The sequence below is a fragment of the Pan troglodytes genome, chromosome Y (genome assembly GCF_028858775.2).
Source record: "Pan troglodytes isolate AG18354 chromosome Y, NHGRI_mPanTro3-v2.0_pri, whole genome shotgun sequence".
Lineage (NCBI taxonomy): Eukaryota > Metazoa > Chordata > Mammalia > Primates > Hominidae > Pan > Pan troglodytes.
Genome location: NC_072422.2, coordinates 15921838 through 15943697, shown reverse-complemented (window position 1 = coordinate 15943697; position 21860 = coordinate 15921838). Strand labels below are relative to the sequence as shown.

At 41.5% G+C, this 21860-nt stretch overlaps 2 pseudogenes; one reads left to right on the top strand and one right to left on the bottom strand.

Annotated features, from left to right (window-relative positions):
* LOC112208094 (RNA-binding motif protein, Y chromosome, family 1 member F/J-like) overlaps positions 1–21860 on the bottom strand; it is a 371477-nt pseudogene that overhangs the window by 199599 nt on the left and 150018 nt on the right.
* LOC134809384 (endogenous retrovirus group K member 6 Env polyprotein-like) lies at positions 14308–16209 on the top strand (annotated as a pseudogene).

The following is a 21860-nucleotide window of genomic DNA, read 5'->3' as shown; positions in this document are numbered from 1 at the left end:
GGTTAAGATTTGGGAGGCCATCAGCAGCTTCTGTGATTGCCTCAGTTCCTGGCACCAAATTTAAATGGCCTTTTGTTGCCTCAACAATTTGAAGTAAAAATGAATATTTTGGATCTGTTTAGAACTCCTTTTATATGTCAGTTAAAATATGGACGGATGGTGATGACTCCCACGATCGGTCATGGACACAGGGATCCACACACCTTCTCTTGCTCTCACTAGTAGAATATGGTGCTGCCAATTAAAACTTCAATCAGTGCAAGTAAACAATCTATAGTTTTCACAGGTTATAGTCTGGGAATCTAGGTTAATAACTATTTTTCCTACAACTAGCATATAAGGGAGCTTTACTCAAGTTTGCAAAGGAATTGTGAGACTGGAATTTAGGTCGATAGCATAAGATGACTTACAGTCTCTTGTTCTTATAGCTTGATTTCCAGACCAAATTCTAATGTGGTATGAGGCCACAGTAAGCTTCCAAAGTTCCGGGTGCTCAGGACCAGTAACAGGACTAACTAACTTTGGTTGAGGTGATGAGATTCCTTTTTCACCCCATTCCCAAGGGTAGAGAAGCTCTATCCTTTTGTACTTACTTTTATCTAAACCTTCTGTTAAGTCACTGTTCACAGCTGGACTCAACATGTGCCCTGGGACACAGCCGAGTTTGTCCTGTGCAATTGCGATAGAATTGACCTTGAGGTGCCCAATCTGTAATAGTTCCCAATTCATTGTTTTGTAATATCACCGCACTATCAGCCACACATTCTTCCCAAACTAAAACTTCTGGGCCTTTTGATCCTTTGGGAATTACCTTGGGGCAAGGCTTCCTCTTAGGCCTAGATTTTAACGACCTTTGATAAGAAGGGTCCTGCAAATGATTTGCCTGTGGCCTGAGTGACATTCCACTTACCATGTGATAAGTCAATCTACCGGTGGCACTGACAGTAGGTACTTCTGCCAACCAATTTTGGGTTGCAGGCATTAAGCATCCTGGTGCCCTCCCTAGGCAAATAGGAGGATAACGATACCCAGTGGAAATATTCATCATCATTCCTTCTTCCTCAGGTTGGGAAGGGCAGCGGTCATCTATGCGGCCAGGTTCCCATGCAATATTATTAACATACACTTCAGTAGGATTATCCACCCAAGTAACTGCCCAGATTAAGGGCGGGAAAGGCATATAGGCCCAGTAAGGATAATTAGCTGCAGCTGCTCCTGCAGACATGGGGAAAATTACCACCATTGATACAATCATCAAAGCTGCAAGCAGCATACTCTCTGGAGCTCGTGTCACCTTTGTGTTCTCTAGGCTTTTTCTCAGCTAACTGTGTCAGCTTCTTTAATTGTGCCCAACTCAGCGGCTCCGCTTTCTTGGTGGATGTCAACTTCTTCTGTTCCTCTGATGTCCCCATATTGTTTCTCATATGAGGGAAGTTGGGTCCGTATAGTTTAACTCGTTCCTTCATGTCTTTTAATATTTTCATGGTGAAAGGTTCATATCTAGCAAGAGCCACCGCAGGTGCTCCTGCTGGAGCCCCTTCCCCGGCCATTACCGGTGGTAAAATTACCGGGAACTGCCATGCCTCAAGATCTCCCTGTTTTCTAGTTTCATCAATGACCGCGTGCAGTGTGCTACCTTCTCCACTAGGTGGCGCTGGTGGATTAAGTCTCATAGTGGGCAGCTGAGGATACAGCGCCACGCCCTGTGGTGCTGATGGATTACACACCCGCGCTGTGGGTTGCTGGTATGATGCCTTGCTCTTTGGCGTGGGACACACCGCTTGAGGTCTGTACTGAACCTGTGGAGGCAGCCAATACTGAAGCTTGGCTGGCGGCCAGTATTGATAAGCTACCGGCGTTTGGGTTTTATTTTCTATCAGCTGATATGGTGGGTATTGTATCTGGATTGGCACTGCCAAGGTAGAGACTCTGTCCTTTTCTATTTGATATTCTCTTGGGGTTTGTACTTGTCTAACCTGCATTTGAGGTTGTAATGTTACAGGTGTCTGAACCGTGGGAGGAGGAGTTGGCCATCGTGGGTTAGACTCTTATGGCCCCAATAATTCTGGACCTTTTCCCCCAAATTTTGATGATTCAGGATATATTACCGCCCGTAATTGATAGTAGTCAACATTTTGCACTGACCGAGCCATTACAGATGCTGCTACATGTTTACAATGTGAACTTCCCTTTCCCTTCTTGAATTCTGTCCCTGCCTCTTCTTCACAATCTATTACACAGCTTTCAGGGGCGTCAGAAACTGAAACGCTGTCTTCTGCTGTTTGAAACCGCTTTAAAACTGCTTTAATAATGGCTCAGTCACTCCATACTGTAAGTGGGATGATTTTACCTTCCCTCTTTGCTTGTTTTAATTCTTTGCCAACTTCTTCCCAATCTTTTAGATCTAAAGTTCCTTTTTCTGGTAACCATGGGCGGAATTGTTCTATTGTTTGAAATAGCATAACTAGATTTTCTGTAAAGGCTCTAACTCTCCCTCTTCTTAAAATAGTTTTAATAAAGCTGAGATAAGAGGCATATTTACTTTCAGTTTCTCCCATTGTTACCCTGGGTTCCTCTGAGCACACAAGCTTACCGCAAGGCTGGCCGTGGAGGTACTTGGGAGTCTCCTGTCAACTTGCCCCCAGTGATCACTCTCTGCCCTATCTTCACCTTAGAGAAAGGAACCCACGTTTGGTGCCAGAGGAAGGGGGCCTGCCCCTCCACACCTGTGGGTATTTCTCATCAGGTGGAGATGAGAGACTGAGAAGAGAAATAAGACACAGAGACAAGCTATAGAGAAAGAAGAGTGGGACCAGGAGACTGGTGCTCAACATGCCAGGACCCACACCGGCGCTGGTGTCTGAGTTCCCTCAGTATTTACTGATCACTGTTTTTACTGTCTTGGTGAGGGGAATGTGGCAAGGCAACAGGGTGATGGTGGGGAGAAGGTCAGCAGGGAAACATGTGAGCAAAGGAACCTTTATCATGAATACGTTCAAGGAAAGGTACTGTGTCTGGATGCGCACGTGGGCTAGATTTATGTTTCACTTTACACAAACATCTCAGTGTAGCAAAGAGTAACAGAGCAGTATTTATTAATACTAAAGTTACAGATTAACAGCATCTCAAAGCAGAACAATTTTTCTTAGTACAGGTCAAAATGGAGTTTCTTCTGTCTGCCTTTTCTACATAGACACAGGGTGGTTTTCTGCCATCTCAGAATAGAAGGAATGGTCAGCTTTACACCAAGACGTTCCATTCCCAGGGACAAGCAGGAGACAGAAGCCTTCCTCTTATCTCAACTGCAAAGAGTCCTCCCTCTTTCTCTACTCCTCCTCAGCACAGACCCTTCACGGGTGTTGGGCTGGGAGATGTAAGGTCTTTCCTTTCCCATGAGGCCATATCTCAGGCTGTCTCAGTGGGGGAATACCTTGGCAATACCCAGGCTTTCTTGGGCAGAGGCCCCTGTGGCTTTCCGCAGTGCTTTGTGTCCCTGGTTAATAGAGAATGGAGAATGGCGACGAGATTTAGCAGGCATACTGTCTGCTAACTTATTGTTAACAAGGCACACCCTGTACAGCCCTAAATCCATTAAACCTTGATTCAATACAACACATATTTCTGTGAACACAGGGTTGGGGCTAAAGTTACAGATTAACAGCATCTCAAAGCAGAACAATTTTTCTTAGTACAGGTCAAAATGGAGTTTCTTTTGTCTTCCTTTTCTACTTAGACACAGTAACAATCGGATCTCTCTTTCCTTTCTTCACATAGTCCCAGTATAGTTCTACTATGTTTAAGTAAACATTGATACAATTTATGTTATATTTATGTTATTTTGTTAAAGTACACGCTGAATTGTAATAATCACTCATTGAAGAGGTAATATTATTAACATTTGGAAACTTATGGAAACATTAATATTAACATTTCTGACTACACACACACACTCTCACACACACACGTGCACACACAAAGAGGTTGAACCAGCATTGGCAAGTATCTCATCGAAGGATTGCTCAGCATCTGATGATTCCACAGCTGAATTATACCAAAAATGTGAGGAGACCTTCCATCAATTCTTCTCAAACTCTTTCCCTTAAGATATAAACCTTGCAAGACGGCCAAATAGGATCAGCTCTGGTCTGCAGATCCCAGTGAGATCGATGCAGAAGTTGGGTGATTCCTGCATTTCCAGCTGAAGTACCTGGTTCATCTCATTGGGACAGGTTGCACAGTGAGTGCAGCGTATGGAGTGGGACGCAAAGCATGGTGGGGTGTCGCCTCACCCGGGAAGTACAAGGGGACAGGGAATTTCCCTTTTCTAGCCAAGGGAAGCCTTAAGAGTCTGTACCGGAAAGAATGGTGGATTCCGGCCCAGATACTGCACTTTTCTTATGGTCTTCACAACTGACAGGCCAGGAGTTTCCATCCTGTGCCTGGCTCAGTGGATCCCACCCCCACAGAGCCCAACAAGCTAAGATTCAGTGGCTTGAAATTCACACTGCTAGCACAGCAGTCTGAGGCCCACCTCAGATGCTTGAGCTCGGTGGGTGGAGGGGCATCCACCATTGATGAGGCTTGAGTAGGCGGTTTTGCCCCCACAGTGTAAACAAAGCCCCCTGGAAGTTCAAAGTGTGTGGAGCCCACCACATCTCCCTGGGACACAACACCTGGGGGAAGGGGCAGATGGGGGTGCAGCCTCAGCAGACTTAAATGCCCCTGCCTGACAGCACTGAAATGAGCAGCGGTTCTTTCAGCACAGTGTTCAAGCTCTGATAAGGGACAGACTGCCTTTTCAAGTGGTTCCCTGACCCCACCTTGTATCCTGACTGGGAGACACCCCCCAGTAGGGGGTCAACAAACACCTCATACAGGAGAGCCCTGGCTAGAATCTGGCGGGTGCCCCTCTGGGACCAGTCTTCTGGAGTCAGAAATGTGCAGCAATCTTTGCTGCTCTTCACCCTCCACTGGTGATACCCAGAAAAACAGGGTCTGGGGTGGGCCTCCAGCAAACTCCATCAGACATGCAGCAGAGGGGCCTGACTGTTAGAGGGAAACCTAACAAAGAGAAAGGAATAGTATCAATTTCACCAACATCAAAGGCCAAAGTTAGATAAATCCACGAAGAGGGGAGAAACCAGCACCAACCGTCTGAAAATTCCAAAAACTGAGAATGTTTCTTATCTCCATAGGATCACAACTCCTCACCAGCAAGGGAATAATGAGTTTGACAAATTGAACAGAAATAGGCTTCAGAAGGTGGGTAGTAACAAACACCTCTGAGATAAGGAACATAATCTAACACAATGCAAGAAAGCTAAGAACCTTGAAAAAAGGTGAGACGAATTGCTAACTAGAACAACCAGTTGAGAGAAGAACATAAATTACCTGATAAAACTGAAAAACACAGCACAAGAACTTCATTGAAGCATGCACATGTATAAACAGCTGAATCCATGAAGCAGAAAGAAAGATATCAGACATTGCAGGTAAACTTAATGAAATAAAGTGAGAAGAGGAGATTAGAAAAGAAAAGAATAAAAGGAATGAACAAAGCCTCCAAGAAACATGGAACTATGTGAAAAGACCAAATCTGCATTTGATTGATGTACCTGAAACTGACAGGGAAAACAAAATTAAGATGAAAAACACTCCTCAGGGTATTATCCAGGAGAACTTCCTCAACCTAGAAAGACAGGCCAACATTCCAGTTCAGGAAAAACAGAGAACACCACAAAGATATTCCTCAAGAAGAGCAACGCCAAGACACACAATCCTCAGATTCATCAAGGCTGAAATCAAGGAAAAAATGACAAGGGCAGCCAGAGTAAAAGGTGAGGTTACCCACTAAGGAAAGCCCATCAGACTAACAGGAGATCTCTTTGCAGAAACCCTAAAAGCCAGAAGAGAGTGGGGGCCCATACTCAACTTTCTTAATGAAAAGAATGTTCAACCCAGAATTTTATATCCAGCCAAACTAAGTTTCACAGGCAGAGGTGAAATAGAATCCTTTACAGACAAGCAAATGCTGAGAGATTTTGTCACCACCAGGCCTGCCGTACAAGAGCTCCCGAAGGAAGCACTAAACATAGAAAGGAATAATCAGCCACTTCAAAAACTTACCGAATTATAAAGACCTTTGGCACTATAAAGAAACCGCATCAACTAACGGGTAAAATAACCCGCTAGCATCATAATAACAGGGTTACATTGACACATAACATTATTAACCTTAAATGTGAATAGGCTAAATTCCCCAATTAAAAGACATAGACTGGCAAATTGGGTAAGGAGCCAAGACCCACTGGTGTGCTGTATTTGGGAGACCTATCTCACGTGCAAAGACAGGCTCACACAGGCTCAAAATAAAAGGATGAAGGAATATTTACCATGCAAATGGAAAGTGAAAAGAAAAGCAGGGGTTGCAATCCTAGTCTCTGATAAAACAGACTTTAAATCAACAAAGATCAAAAGAGACAAAGAAGGATATTACATAATAGTAAAAGGATCAGTGCAACAAGAAGAACTAACTATCCTAAATATATATGCATCCAATACAGGAGCACCCAGATTCATAAAACAAGTTCTGAGAGACATACAAAGAGACTTAGACTCCCACACAATAATAGTGGGAGACTTTAACACTCCACTGTCAATATCAGACAGATCGACAAGACAAAAAGTTAGCTAGTATATTCAGGACTTTAACTCAGTTCTGAAACAAAGGGACCTAGTAGACATCTGCAGAGCTCTCCATCGCAAATCAAGGGAATATACATTTTTCTCACCACCTCATCACACTTATTCTAAAATTGCCACATAATTGGAAGTAAAACCCTCCACAGTGAATGCAAAAGAACAGAAATAAGAACAATCTCTCAGACCACAGTACAATCAAACTAGAATTTAGGATTAAGAAACTCACTTAAAACTGCACAACTACATGGAATCTGAACAATGTGTTCCTGAATGACTACTGAGTAAATAATGAAATTAAGGAAGAAATAAATAAATTCTTTGAAATTAATGAGAACGAAGACACAACCTACCAGAATCTCCGGGACACATTTAAAGCAGTGTTTAGAGAGAAATTTATAACACTAAATGCCCACCAGAGAAACCAGGAATGATCTAAAGTCAACACAATTCCACCCATATTATAAGAACTAGAGAACCAAGAGCAAGCAAATTCAAAAGCTAGCAGCAGACAAGAAACAACTAAGATCAGAGTCAAAACTGAAGGAGATAGAGACACACACAAAAAAACCTTCAAAAATCAATGAATGCATTTGCTGGTTTTCTGAAAAGATCAACAAAATAGACCACTAGCCAGACTAATAAAGAAGAAAAGAGAGAAGAATCAAGTAGATGCAACAAAAAGCATAAAGGGTATATCACTACTGATCCCACAGAAATACAAACCACCATCAGAGAATAGCATAAGCACCTCTATGCAAATAAATTGGAAAATCTAGAAGAAATGCATAAATTCCTGGACACATACACCCTCCCAAGTCTAAACCAGGAAGAAGTCAAATCCCTTTATAGACCAAAAACAAGTTCTGAAATTGAGTGAGAAATTAAAAGCCTACCAACCAGAAAAAGCCCAGGACCAGACGGATTCACACCCCAATTCTACTAGAGGTACAAAGAGGAGCTGGTACCATTCCTTCTGAAACTATTACAAGCAATAAAAATAGAGGAAATCCTTTCTAACTCACTTTATGAGGCCAGCATCACCCTTATACTAAAACCTGGCAGAGACCCACACACAAAGAGAAAAATTCAGGACAATATCCCCTATGGACATCAATAAGAAAATCCTCAGTCAAATACTGGCAATTTGAATCCAGCAGCACATCAAAAAACTTGATCCACCATGATCAAGTTGGCTTCATACCTGCTACACAAGGCTAGTTCAACATATGCAAATCAATAAACCTAATCCATCACATATGCAGAACCAATGACAAAAAGCACATGATTATCTCAATAGATGCAGAAAAGGCCTTTGATAAAATTCAACACCACTTCATGCTAAAAGGAAAAAAAAAAACTCTCAATAAACTAGGTATTGATGGAATGTATCTCAAAATAATGAGAGCTATTTATGACAAACCCACAGCCAATATCCTACTGAGCGGGCAAAAACTGGAAGCATTTTCTTTAAAAACAGGCACAAGACAAGAATGTCCTCTCTCGCCACTCCTATTCAACATAGTATTGAAAGTTCTGGCCAGGGCAATCAGGCATGAGAAACAAATAAACCGTATTCCAATGGGGAAAAGGGAAGTCAAATTTTCTCTGTTTGCAGATTACATGATTGTGTATTTAGAAAAGCCCATCATCTAAGCCCAAAATCTCCTTACACTGATAAGCAACTTTAGCAGTCTCAGGATACACAATCAATGTGCAAAAGTCACCAGCATTCCTATACAGCAATAACAGACCAACAGACAGCCAAATCATGAGTGAACTCCCATTCACAATGGCTACAAGGAGAATAAAATACCTAGGAATAAAACTTACAAGGGATGTGAAGGACCTCTTCAAGGGGAACTACAAACCACCACTCAAGGAAATAAGAGAAGACACAAATAAATGGAGAAACATTGCATGGCCATGGATAGGATGAATCAATACCATGAAAATGGCCATACTGCCCAAAGTAATTTGTAGATTCAATGCTATCCCCATCAAGCTACCATTGTCTTTCTTCACAGAATTGGAAAAAACTACTTTAAAGTTCACATGGAACCAAAAAAGAGCCCACATAGCCAAGACAATACTAAGCAAAAAGAACAAAGCTGGAGGCATCAAGATACCTAATTTCAAAATATACTACAAGGCTACAGTAAGCAAACCAGCATGGTACTGGTACCAAAACAGATATATAGGCCAATGGAACAGAACACAGGCCTCAGAAATAACATCACACGTATCCAACCACCTGGTCTTTTCCAAACCTGACAAAAACAAGCAGTGGGGAAAGGATTCCCCATTTAATAAAGGGTGTGGGGAAAACTGGCTAGCCATTTGTGGAAACCTGAAACTAGACCCCTTCCTTATACCTTATGTAAAAATTAACACAAGATGGATTAAAGACTTAAACATAAGACCTAGAACCCTAAAAATCCTAGAAGAAAACCTAGGCAATACCATTCAGGACATAGGCATGGGAATAGACTTCATGTCTGGAGCACCAATAGCAATGGCAACAAAAGCCAAAATTGACAAACAGGACCTCATTAAACGAAAGAGTTTCTGCACAGCAAAAGAAGCTATCATCAGAGTGAACAGGCACCTACAAATGGGAGAAAATTTTTGCAATCTATCCATCTGACAAAGGGCTAATATCCAGCATCTACAAAGAACTTAAACAAATTTACAAAAACAAACAAACAACCCCATCAACCAGTGGTCAAAGGATATGAACAGACACTTCTCAAAAGAAGACATTTATGCAGCCAACAAATGTATGAAAAAAAGCTTATCATCACTGGTCATTAGAGAAAGACAAATCAAAACCACAGTGAGATATGCTGTCACACCAGTTAGAATGGTGATCATTAAAAATTCGGGAAACAACAGATACTGGAGAGGATGTGGAGAAATAGGAAGGCTTTTACACTGTTGGTGGGAGGGTAAATTAGTTCAAACATTGTGGAAGGCAGTGTGGTGATACCTCAAGGATCTAGAACCAGAACTACCATTTGACCCTGCAATCCCATTACTGGGTATATACCCAAAGGATTATAAATCATTCTACTATAAAGACACATCCTACCATAAAGACACGTACCTTTATTGCGGCACTGTTCCCAACAGCAAAGACTTGGAACCAACCCAAATGCCATCAATGAGAGACTGGATAAAGAAAATGTTGCACATAAACACCATGGAATACTATGCAGCCATAAAAAATGCACGAGTTCATGTCCTTTGCAGGCACATGGATGAAGCTGGAAACCATCATTCTCAGCAAACTAACAACAGAACAGAAAACCAAACACCACATGTTCTCACTCATAAGTGGTAGTTGAACAATGAGGACACATGGACACAGGGAGGGGAACATCACATACTGAAGCCTGTCGGGGGGTCAGGGCCTAGGGGAGGGATACCATTAGGAAATACCTAATGTTGATGGCGGGCTGATGGGTGCAGCAAAACACCATGGGACGCACGTGCATACGTATGTAACAAAACCGCAGTTCTGTATGTATGCCCCAAAAGTTAAAGTATAAAAATAAATAAATAAATAAATAAATAAATAAATAAATAAATATTATCCTGGCATATTGACGGGCGCCTGTAATCTTAGCTACTAAGGAAGCTGAGACAGGAGAATCACTTGAACCGGTGAGCTGAAGGTTGCAGTGAGCACAGGTCATGCCATTGCACTCCAGCCTCGGCAATAACAGAGAGACACCCTCTCAAAAAGAAAAAAGAAAAAAAAATTCTATACAGATAAAACAATATACTTGACATTTGCTTCAGTTGAGAACTGTTGAATCAAGTTGATAAAGGTATTTTAATATTTTGCTTTTACATAATTTATGTTTTCCAAAATAAAAAAAGTTAATTATATCTTAAGAAATATCTATCTTGAGTCTCATATTTTTTACCTCTCTCTGTTGAAATAACAATAAAGAAAAACGTAATCAAGGAACACACCAATCAAATGCAGATTTGGTCTTTTCACATAGTTCCATGTTTCTTGGAGGCTTTGTTCATTCCTTTTATTCTTTTCTTTTCTAATCTCCTCTTCTCACTTTATTTCATTAAGTTTACCTGCAATGTCTGATATCTTTCTTTCTGCTTCATGGATTCAGCTGTTTATACATGTGCATGCTTCAGTGAAGTTCTTGTGCTGTGTTTTTCAGTTTTATCAGGTAATTTATGTTCTTCTCTCAACTGGTTGTTCTAGTTAGCAATTCGTCTCACCTTTTTTCAAGGTTCTTAGCTTTCTTGCATTGTGTTAGATTATGTTCCTTATCTCAGAGGTGTTTGTTACTACCCACCTTCTGAAGCCTATTTCTGTTCAATTTGTCAAACTCATTATTCCCTTGCTGGTGAGGAGTTGTGATCCTATGGAGATAAGAAACATTCTCAGTTTTTGGAATTTTCAGACGGTTGGTGCTGGTTTCTCCCCTCTTCGTGGATTTATCTAACTTTGGCCTTTGATGTTGGTGAAATTGATACTATTCCTTTCTCTTTGTTAGGTTTCCCTCTAACAGTCAGGCCCCTCTGCTGCATGTCTGATGGAGTTTGCTGGAGGCCCACCCCAGACCCTGTTTTTCTGGGTATCACCAGTGGAGGGTGAAGAGCAGCAAAGATTGCTGCACATTTCTGACTCCAGAAGACTGGTCCCAGAGGGGCACCCGCCAGATTCTAGCCAGGGCTCTCCTGTATGAGGTGTTTGTTGACCCCCTACTGGGGGGTGTCTCCCAGTCAGGATACAAGGTGGGGTCAGGGAACCACTTGAAAAGGCAGTCTGTCCCTTATCAGAGCTTGAACACTGTGCTGAAAGAACCGCTGCTCATTTCAGTGCTGTCAGGCAGGGGCATTTAAGTCTGCTGAGGCTGCACCCCCATCTGCCCCTTCCCCCAGGTGTTGTGTCCCAGGGAGATGTGGTGGGCTCCACACACTTTGAACTTCCAGGGGGCTTTGTTTACACTGTGGGGGCAAAACCGCCTACTCAAGCCTCATCAATGGTGGATGCCCCTCCACCCACCGAGCTCAAGCATCTGAGGTGGGCCTCAGACTGCTGTGCTAGCAGTGTGAATTTCAAGCCACTGAATCTTAGCTTGTTGGGCTCTGTGGGGGTGGGATCCACTGAGCCAGGCACAGGATGGAAACTCCTGGCCTGTCAGTTGTGAAGACCATAAGAAAAGTGCAGTATCTGGGCCGGAATCCACCATTCTTTCCGGTACAGACTCTTAAGGCTTCCCTTGGCTAGAAAAGGGAAATTCCCTGTCCCCTTGTACTTCCCGGGTGAGGCGACACCCCACCATGCTTTGTGTCCCACTCCATACGCTGCACTCACTGTGCAACCTGTCCCAGTGAGATGAACCAGGTACTTCAGCTGGAAATGCAGGAATCACCCAACTTCTGCATCGATCTCACTGGGATCTGCAGACCAGAGCTGATCCTATTTGGCCGTCTTGCAAGGTTTATATCTTAAGGGAAAGAGTTTGAGAAGAATTGATGGAAGGTCTCCTCACATTTTTGGTATAATTCAGCTGTGGAATCATCAGATGCTGAGCAATCCTTCGATGAGATACTTGCCAATGCTGGTTCAACCTCTTTGTGTGTGCACGTGTGTGTGTGAGAGTGTGTGTGTGTAGTCAGAAATGTTAATATTAATGTTTCCATAAGTTTCCAAATGTTAATAATATTACCTCTTCAATGAGTGATTATTACAATTCAGCGTGTACTTTAACAAAATAACATAAATATAACATAAATTGTATCAATGTTTACTTAAACATAGTAGAACTATACTGGGACTATGTGAAGAAAGGAAAGAGAGATCCGATTGTTACTGTGTCTATGTAGAAAAGGAAGACAAAAGAAACTCCATTTTGACCTGTACTAAGAAAAATTGTTCTGCTTTGAGATGCTGTTAATCTGTAACTTTAGCCCCAACCCTGTGTTCACAGAAATATGTGTTGTATTGAATCAAGGTTTAATGGATTTAGGGCTGTACAGGGTGTGCCTTGTTAACAATAAGTTAGCAGACAGTATGCCTGCTAAATCTCGTCGCCATTCTCCATTCTCTATTAACCAGGGACACAAAGCACTGCGGAAAGCCACAGGGGCCTCTGCCCAAGAAAGCCTGGGTATTGCCAAGGTATTCCCCCACTGAGACAGCCTGAGATATGGCCTCATGGGAAAGGAAAGACCTTACATCTCCCAGCCCAACACCCGTGAAGGGTCTGTGCTGAGGAGGAGTAGAGAAAGAGGGAGGACTCTTTGCAGTTGAGATAAGAGGAAGGCTTCTGTCTCCTGCTTGTCCCTGGGAATGGAACGTCTTGGTGTAAAGCTGACCATTCCTTCTATTCTGAGATGGCAGAAAACCACCCTGTGTCTATGTAGAAAAGGCAGACAGAAGAAACTCCATTTTGACCTGTACTAAGAAAAATTGTTCTGCTTTGAGATGCTGTTAATCTGTAACTTTAGTATTAATAAATACTGCTCTGTTACTCTTTGCTACACTGAGATGTTTGTGTAAAGTGAAACATAAATCTAGCCCACGTGCGCATCCAGACACAGTACCTTTCCTTGAACGTATTCATGATAAAGGTTCCTTTGCTCACATGTTTCCCTGCTGACCTTCTCCCCACCATCACCCTGTTGCCTTGCCACATTCCCCTCACCAAGACAGTAAAAACAGTGATCAGTAAATACTGAGGGAACTCAGACACCAGCGCCGGTGTGGGTCCTGGCATGTTGAGCACCAGTCTCCTGGTCCCACTCTTCTTTCTCTATAGCTTGTCTCTGTGTCTTATTTCTCTTCTCAGTCTCTCATCTCCACCTGATGAGAAATACCCACAGGTGTGGAGGGGCAGGCCCCCTTCCTCTGGCACCAAACGTGGGTTCCTTTCTCTAAGGTGAAGATAGGGCAGAGAGTGATCACTGGGGGCAAGTTGACAGGAGACTCCCAAGTACCTCCACGGCCAGCCTTGCGGTAAGCTTGTGTGCTCAGAGGAACCCAGGGTAACAATGGGACAAACTGAAAGTAAATATGCCTCTTATCTCAGCTTTATTAAAACTATTTTAAGAAGAGGGAGAGTTAGAGCCTTTACAGAAAATCTAGTTATGCTATTTCAAACAATAGAACAATTCCGCCCATGGTTACCAGAAAAAGGAACTTTAGATCTAAAAGATTGGGAAGAAGTTGGCAAAGAATTAAAACAAGCAAAGAGGGAAGGTAAAATCATCCCACTTACAGTATGGAGTGACTGAGCCATTATTAAAGCAGTTTTAAAGCGGTTTCAAACAGCAGAAGACAGCGTTTCAGTTTCTGACGCCCCTGAAAGCTGTGTAATAGATTGTGAAGAAGAGGCAGGGACAGAATTCAAGAAGGGAAAGGGAAGTTCACATTGTAAACATGTAGCAGCATCTGTAATGGCTCGGTCAGTGCAAAATGTTGACTACTATCAATTACGGGCGGTAATATATCCTGAATCATCAAAATTTGGGGGAAAAGGTCCAGAATTATTGGGGCCATAAGAGTCTAACCCACGATGGCCAACTCCTCCTCCCACGGTTCAGACACCTGTAACATTACAACCTCAAATGCAGGTTAGACAAGTACAAACCCCAAGAGAATATCAAATAGAAAAGGACAGAGTCTCTACCTTGGCAGTGCCAATCCAGATACAATACCCACCATATCAGCTGATAGAAAATAAAACCCAAACGCCGGTAGCTTATCAATACTGGCCGCCAGCCAAGCTTCAGTATTGGCTGCCTCCACAGGTTCAGTACAGACCTCAAGCGGTGTGTCCCACGCCAAAGAGCAAGGCATCATACCAGCAACCCACAGCGCGGGTGTGTAATCCATCAGCACCACAGGGCGTGGCGCTGTATCCTCAGCTGCCCACTATGAGACTTAATCCACCAGCGCCACCTAGTGGAGAAGGTAGCACACTGCACGCGGTCATTGATGAAACTAGAAAACAGGGAGATCTTGAGGCATGGCAGTTCCCGGTAATTTTACCACCGGTAATGGCCGGGGAAGGGGCTCCAGCAGGAGCACCTGCGGTGGCTCTTGCTAGATATGAACCTTTCACCATGAAAATATTAAAAGACATGAAGGAACGAGTTAAACTATACGGACCCAACTTCCCTCATATGAGAAACAATATGGGGACATCAGAGGAACAGAAGAAGTTGACATCCACCAAGAAAGCGGAGCCGCTGAGTTGGGCACAATTAAAGAAGCTGACACAGTTAGCTGAGAAAAAGCCTAGAGAACACAAAGGTGACACGAGCTCCAGAGAGTATGCTGCTTGCAGCTTTGATGATTGTATCAATGGTGGTAATTTTCCCCATGTCTGCAGGAGCAGCTGCAGCTAATTATCCTTACTGGGCCTATATGCCTTTCCCGCCCTTAATCTGGGCAGTTACTTGGGTGGATAATCCTACTGAAGTGTATGTTAATAATATTGCATGGGAACCTGGCCGCATAGATGACCGCTGCCCTTCCCAACCTGAGGAAGAAGGAATGATGATGAATATTTCCACTGGGTATCGTTATCCTCCTATTTGCCTAGGGAGGGCACCAGGATGCTTAATGCCTGCAACCCAAAATTGGTTGGCAGAAGTACCTACTGTCAGTGCCACCGGTAGATTGACTTATCACATGGTAAGTGGAATGTCACTCAGGCCACAGGCAAATCATTTGCAGGACCCTTCTTATCAAAGGTCGTTAAAATCTAGGCCTAAGAGGAAGCCTTGCCCCAAGGTAATTCCCAAAGGATCAAAAGGCCCAGAAGTTTTAGTTTGGGAAGAATGTGTGGCTGATAGTGCGGTGATATTACAAAACAATGAATTGGGAACTATTACAGATTGGGCACCTCAAGGTCAATTCTATCGCAATTGCACAGGACAAACTCGGCTGTGTCCCAGGGCACATGTTGAGTCCAGCTGTGAACAGTGACTTAACAGAAGGTTTAGATAAAAGTAAGTACAAAAGGATAGAGCTTCTCTACCCTTGGGAATGGGGTGAAAAAGGAATCTCATCACCTCAACCAAAGTTAGTTAGTCCTGTTACTGGTCCTGAGCACCCGGAACTTTGGAAGCTTACTGTGGCCTCATACCACATTAGAATTTGGTCTGGAAATCAAGCTATAAGAACAAGAGACTGTAAGTCATCTTATGCTATCGACCTAAATTCCAGTCTCACAATTCCTTTGCAAACTTGAGTAAAGCTCCCTTATATGCTAGTTGTAGGAAAAATAGTTATTAACCTAGATTCCCAGACTATAACCTGTGAAAACTATAGATTGTTTACTTGCACTGATTGAAGTTTTAATTGGCAGCACCATATTCTACTAGTGAGAGCAAGAGAAGGTGTGTGGATCCCTGTGTCCATGACCGATCGTGGGAGTCATCACCATCCGTCCATATTTTAACTGACATATAAAAGGAGTTCTAAACAGATCCAAAATATTCATTTTTACTTCAAATTGTTGAGGCAACAAAAGGCCATTTAAATTTGGTGCCAGGAACTGAGGCAATCACAGAAGCTGCTGATGGCCTCCCAAATCTTAACCTGGTCACTTGGGTTAAAAACCATCAGAAGTTCCACTCTTGTAAATTTTGTGTTAATCCTTTTGTGCCTGTTCTGTCTGCTGTTAGTCTGCAGGTGTCCCCAGTAGCTGCAATGAGACAGCGACCATCGAGTGCGGGCCCTGATGACGATGGCAGTTTTTTTCAAAATGAAAAGGGATAAACGTGGGGAAAAGAAAGAGACATCAGGTCGTTACTGTGCCTGTGTAGAAAAGGAAGACAGAAGAAACTCCATTTTGATCTGCACTAAGAAAAATTGTTCCGCTTCGAGATGCTGTCAATCTATACCTTTAGCCCCAACCCTGCGCTCACAGAAACATGTGCTGTATTGAATCAAGTTTTAATGGATTTAGGGCTGTGCAGGATGTGGCTTGTTAACACTAGGTTTGCAGACAGTGTGCCTGCTAAAAGTCATCACCATTCTCCATTCTCTATTAACCAGGGACACAATGCACCGCGGAAAGTCACAGGGGCCTCTGCCCAAGAAAGCCTGGGCATTGTCCAGGGTTTCCCCCCACTGAGACAGCCTGAGATACGGCCTCGTGGGAAAGCAAAGAGCTTACATCCCCCAGCCCGACACCCGTGAAGGGTCTGCGCTGCGGAGGAGTAGAGAAAGAGGGAGGCCTGTTTGCAGTTGAGATAAGAGGAAGGCTTCTGTCTCCTGCTCATCCCTGGGAATGGCATGTCTCAGTGTAAAGCTGACCATTCCTTCTATTGTGAGATAGGAGAAAACCACCCTGTGGCTGGAGGTGAGATATGCTGGCCGCAATACTGCTCTATTACTCTGTGCCACACCGAGATGTTTGTGTAAAGTGAACCATAAATCTAGCCTACATGCCCATCCAGATACAGTTCCTTTCCTTGAACGCATTCATGATACAGATTCCTTTGCTCACATGTTTCCCTGCTGACCTTCTCCCCACCATCACCCTGTTGCCCTGCCCTCACTCCCCTCACCAAGACAGTAAAAATAGTGACCAGTAAATACTGAGGGAGCTGAGAGACCAGCGCTGGTGCGGGTGCTCCCATGTTCAGCGCCGGTCTCCTGGGCCCACTGTTCTTTCTCTATACTTTGTCTCTGTGTCTTATTTCTTTTCTCAGTCTCTCATCTTCACCTGTTTGGAAATACCCACAGGTGTGGAACGGCAGGCCCCCTTCAGGGCTATATCTCTTAATGAGAATTGTGTGATCTGCCAATTGGAAAATAAATATTCCTTCTTGCTACAATGAGAAAGGATATAAATCAATCTATTAGTCAGTGAAAGCTTGTTTTGCTTTTACAGATGTGCACATTGACTAACTTTGCTAACATGTGTAAGTTGCTGGGAAGCGAGGGTCTTTCATTATGATAACTTCATCAACTATGTGAACTATTTTTGGGTTTACATGCTCCAAGTCACATAGTGACCTATCATCAAAAATCATTTTCTCTTCAATTTCTCAATTTCTGGAAACATACAAAAAGCCGGTTCCAAAATTATTTTAAGGACTATTAATAACCTAATTTATTTCATTTTTATTTTTGGGTGTATTTTTTATTTTATTATTATTTTTTAATTTTGCTGTAAGTTCTGGGATACATGTGCTAAGGTTGCAGCTTTGTTATATATGTATACATATGCCAGGGTGGTTTGCTTCACCTATAAACCTGTCATGTAGGTTTTAAACCCTTATGCATTAGGTATTTGTCCTAATGCTCTCATTTCCCTTTCACCCCACCCCCCAGCAATCCCCAGTGTGTGATGTTCCCCTCCCTGTGTTCATGCGTTCTCATCTTTCAACTCCCACTTATGAGGGAGAACGTGTGGTGTTTGTTTGTTTGTTTTTTTTTATTTCAGCTGCATATAAAAATATTTGTGTGTATATATATTTCTTATTATTATTATACTTTAAGTTTTAGGGTACATGTGCACAATGTGCAGGTTAGTTACATATGTATACATGTGCCATGCTGGTGTGCGGCACCCATTTACTCGTCATTTAGCATTAGGTATATCTCCTAATGCTATCCCTCCCCCCTCCCCCCACCCCACAACAGTCCCCAGAGTGTGATGTTCCCCTTCCTGTGTCCATGTGTTCTCATTGTTCAATTCCCACCTATGAGTGAGCACATGCGGTGTTTGGTTTTCTGTCCTTGCAAAGGGCTAATATCCAGAGTCTACAGTGAACTCAAACAAATTTACAAGAAAGAAACAAACAACCCCATCAAAAACTGGGTGAAGGACATGAACAGACACTTCGCAAAAGAAGACATTTACGCAGCCAAAAAACACGTGAAAAAATGCTCACCATCACTGGCCACCAGAGAAATGCAAATCAAAACCACAATGAGATACCATCTCACACCGGTTGGAATGGCAATCATTAAAAAGTCTGGTGTTTGTTTTTCTGTCCCCGTGCTAGTTTGCTGAGGATGACGGTTTCCAGCTTCCCTTATTCATGATCTGTTTTGCTTTTCCATTTTTTATTATTCAATTTTAGCAAGTGTATCCACCAAGAAACTTATTCTTTCTTCTGAGTTATCCAATTGGTCTTTTGTGCGCAATTGCTTGTACATGAAAACAACTGTAGCAATTGCAATGGTTGTCAATTTTAGTCCCTATGACTATCTGCATTCCTGTGGTATCCATGGTTAATTTTTTATTTTATATTTATTGTTTGAGCATTTTGTCTTTCGTCTTTGTTACCCTTCCTAAACATGCATCAATTTTGCCTCTCTTCCAGTAAACCCTACTATTAATTTTCTTGATATTTTTTACTGTAGAACAGAATTATTTTATTGTTGTTCTAACCTATTTCTTCTGCTAACTTTGGGGATAATGTTAGGTTGTTTATTTGACATGGTGCTTCCTGTTGATATAGGTGTTTATGTATTCAAACTATTTCCATATGACTGTCTTATTGACCCACTGATTGTTTAATTTGTTTAATTTTTATGTAGTTGTGATTGTGTTGAGGAAACATATTTATTACGATTTCTATTTTTAAGATGTCCTTAGACTTCCTTCTGGTGTTGGAATAGAATTTATTTTAAGGAAGATGACACGTGCAGTTGAGAAAACACGGGGCTTCTACAACTGATGGATGCAATATTCTATACATGACTGCTAGGTTCATTTGGGCTGAAGAGTAGTTTTAGTTGGATGATTTGCCTGCTTAATTTGTGCTTCACTGATGATGGGGCGTTGAAATCCTCTACTAATATTGAATTGTGGTCTATTTCTCCCTTGAGATCTATCAATGTTCGCTCTATTTATTTACATGTTTCAATATTTGGTGAATATATATTTATAATAGTCATATTATCTTGGTATGTAGACTCTTTTTTCATTATATAATATCCTTCTTTGTCTCCTGTTGCCGTTTTTCACCTGAACTCTATTTTGTCTGCTCTACATAAAGCTACATCTGCCTTTTTTTGGTCTATGTTTGCACAAATGTCTTCTTCTGCTGCTTTACTTTCAGCCTTTTTTTTGTTTTGTTTTTTATAGGTGAAGTAAATATCTGGAGGCCACAGAAGTTGAGTCTGAATACAGTCTTTAAATATAAACGTTAACTAAATACACTTGATATTTATTAAGTTCAGGGGTAAATGTGTGGGATGTGCACGTTTGTTACACAGGTCAAGGTGTGTCATGGGGGGTTGCTGTTACAGACTATTTCACCACGCAGGTTGTAAGGCCAGTAACCATTAGTTACTGTTCCTGTTTTTTATCTTTCCTTCCATCCTCCACCCTCTGGTAGACCCCTGTATGCATTCTTCCCTTTCATGTGTCCAAGTCTTCTCATTATTTTGCTTCCAGTTATAATTGAGAAGATGAGGTATTTGCTTTTCCTTTCCTATGTTACTTTGCCAAGTATAATGGCCTTTTGTTCCAACCATGTGCCTAAAAAGGACATAATCTGATACGTTTTTATGGCTGCAGAGTGTTCCACGGCATATATGTACCACATTTTCTTTATCCAGGCTATCATGCCAATCTAAATGGCCATTTAGATTGATTCTACATCTTTGTCCTTGTGAATAGTGCTGTACTGGACATACACGTGCAAGTGTCTTTATAAAAATAACACTTTCTATTCTTTTCAAGATACATTCAGTAATCGAATTGCTGAGTTGAATGGTATTTCTTTGTCTCGGTCTCTGTGGACTCACCACACTCTCTTTGTACTAGTTTACACTCCCACCAACAGTGTAAAATCATTTCTTTTGTTCCCCACAAACTCACCAGCATCTGTCATTTTTTGACTTTTTTAATAATAGCCAATTGGACAGGTGTGAAATGGTACCTCACTGTGGTTTTGATTGACATTTCTTTGACGATCCATGACGCTGAGCTTTGTTTTCAGGTTTGTGGGCCACATGTATGACTTCTTTTGAGAGGTGTCTGTTCATGTCCTTTGCCCAGCTCTTAATGAGGTTGTTCATTCGTTTGTTAGTTTTTGTACACTTTTCAAGTTCTTTATAGATGCTGAATATTAGAAGTTGGTCAGATGCATAGTTTGCAAAATTGTCTGTTATTCTGTAGGTTGTTTAACTCTGTCAATAGTTTTAAGCAAAGGGCTAACAATAAGTTGCATTCCTAGTCTCTGAGAACACAGATTTTAAAATACTTTTACTTACTCAGCCTCCCCAGGCCTCGTTATTGTGTAATTTTACCATCAGCTTCCACTGAAGGTAATTATTGCTTGATGAAGACTTAATAGTGCCACTTTGTGAATTGTGCCTTGAGCTTTCTGATCATTTCTTTGTTTCCTTTTCTTCCTCTCTTATTTAACTTTGAGTCTGTGTGTTTGATGCTTTCCTGTAGTGGTATTTGCTGAACCTTTTAGATTTTCTGTGTAGTCGAAACTCATGTAAAAATATCTGAGGCAATATACGGTGGTTGTAAGTTGATAATAACATCGTTGAAATTGATTGCATGCACCAATTCTGAACTGTATGCTCTGGATCAATTCTCAACTCTCTCTCTCTCTCTGTGTATACACACACACACACACACACACACACACACACACACACACATATACATATCTCTCTCTCTGTACATATATACACATATATGTACATATATACATATACATATATACATACATATACATATATATGCATACATACATATACTTATATGTACAGAGAGAGAGGGAGTTATTCTCAACTATATATATAGTTATATTATATACACTTGTATATAGTTATATTAAATATACAAAATATTTGTGTGTACATATCATTTGTATATATTATATATGTGTACATACATTATATATTATATATACACATACTATATATTTCATATAGTATATATGTGTGCATATACTATATTATATACAGTATATGTGTGCCTATGAATACTATGTATAACATGTAAATAAAATAAAGATATAGGTATGAATGTGTGTATATATTTTATATATAGTATATATGCATATATAATATATAACATGTATATTATATATAATTTATACTGTATAAATATAACATACATAATATATAACATATACATAATATATAATGTATAGTATATAACATATACATAATGTATAATATATTT